At 37.3% G+C, this 1720-nt stretch overlaps 1 long non-coding RNA gene across 1 annotated transcript in view; it reads right to left on the bottom strand.

The window, feature by feature from the left end:
- LOC107693007 (uncharacterized) overlaps positions 1–1442 on the bottom strand; it is a 16317-nt gene extending 14875 nt beyond the window's left edge. Inside the window, exons 1-2 of the long non-coding RNA XR_001634697.1 lie at positions 1433–1442; positions 893–899 (exon numbers count right to left, since the gene is read on the bottom strand). This is a non-coding gene — a long non-coding RNA (uncharacterized LOC107693007). The remainder of the gene's footprint in view (positions 1–892; positions 900–1432) is intronic.
- Positions 1443–1720: the final 278 nt, after the last annotated feature.

Below are 1720 nucleotides of genomic sequence, written 5' to 3'. Positions count from 1 at the left end.
TGTTATCTGTATGCACCAAGGGTCTGAGAGTAACGCAATTTCAATTCTCTGTATGTATGTACTGTACATGTGGAAGAATTGACAATAAAGCAGACTTTGACTTTGACTACATATCACAAATGTTACTTGTGGGTTATATTTATATTTATTTGAGCTTAATTTTACAAATTACTTTATTTTTGGGGTAATAAAGTGAAGCCTTATAAATGAGATTAGTAGATGATATTACTACATGTAAACCTCAAGAAACTTGAAAACTGTCTGTGAAAGTTACCCGTCTCAAGACGCTGAAATTCATTTTCCTGGCACCATTATAAAAATGTTTTAAGAAATTTCCATTTGGTGTTGCTTTAAACTATTATACTACTTGATGCAAAAGTGAATTTGCCTTAAGTGATTTTGTTAAACTTTGTGCGCTTATTCATGTAGAAGTTTTATTAGAAACAAAAATAAAATGCATACATTTTTAAGCTGTCTGGTCTGGTTTTTTGGGGGTTTTTTTTTACAGTGCGGCACTCATTCTCATTTTATTTTTTAGATATTCCTGCATTTTACTTAAAAAAACAACAACAACAGGAAAATACTATAAAATCAGTGTGCACATGTCACGGCTGGTGGTAATGTGAAGAGCACGGAGTGAGGAAAATACAAAACGAAGGAGTTTAATTTAATCACGGGGAATCACACATAGCACAAAGAGTTGACATTGACATACAATTCCAGACAAGGGAGAACTGAACGGGCTAGAACTAAATAGGGCAGATAACGAGGGGCAGACAGGTGATGGGGATAACTAATAACAAGGAACAGGTGATACTAATAATGAGAAAAGGAACTGGAAGGACCAAATAAGGAAAACAGGAACTCAACGGGAACATACACGTGACAGCACATAAGTGCTTTAAAATAGTTGTTACTCACTGCCACATATTAAGACTTTACAACTGACAAAATCTAGTTACAGTAAATCCCAGGAAACTAAGACTGCAATAAAACTTGATAAAACAGCATGAAACACTGAAAAACATAAATAAATGGAAAGAAAGTGTAGTTAATATTTATATTCTTTATATAATAATTTTTTGCAATAAGCTCTAAAAGCTGAAGAAATCTCTCCTCTCTCTCCTTTGTCTCCCTGTCTCTTCTTTCCTCTCTCTCTCTCATTTCTCGGTCCTTTCTTTCTTTTATTTCCCTGGCCTCTCATTCTCATCTTTCCTCTTGCTCACGTCTCTCTCTTTCTCTTCTTCCCTCCTTTTACACCATCTCTCTCCATCGCCTCTCCTCCCTTTCAACAGCTTCCATTTCTCTTTCTGCTTCCCTCTCCTCTATCTCATGGATCAGCTCCTCTATTTCCTTCCTCTTCCTCCCTACTCTTTCAGCCGTTGAACTTGCCCACACGTGCCCCGCATTTCACGCCGGTATCGGGGCCCACAGCGGGCTGCCCGCAGGGGCCCGCACGGGCCCCAAAGGGGTATGTTTGCTGGGTAGCAGTTGCTGAATAAACAGAAGATTTAAATGCTTTCACTGATTCAAGGTGATTAATAAACACACACCTACGGCAATATATGGTTTATCTGAGTTCTTCTACTTTATTATAATAAAAAATATAATAATATCTATAATGCAATGGCAATTGACATAGCCTTTATCACTGCCTAGAATACTATGAAATATGTTGTGTGCCTTATTCTGTGTAAGAAGCCACATCATCTCACAGAAG

This window comes from Sinocyclocheilus anshuiensis, unplaced genomic scaffold (assembly GCF_001515605.1).
Source record: "Sinocyclocheilus anshuiensis isolate Anshui unplaced genomic scaffold, SAMN03320099.WGS_v1.1 scaffold1481, whole genome shotgun sequence".
Classification (NCBI taxonomy): domain Eukaryota; kingdom Metazoa; phylum Chordata; class Actinopteri; order Cypriniformes; family Cyprinidae; genus Sinocyclocheilus; species Sinocyclocheilus anshuiensis.
Note: the sequence above shows the minus strand (reverse complement) of the source record. Positions and strands in the feature narration are given on the sequence as shown.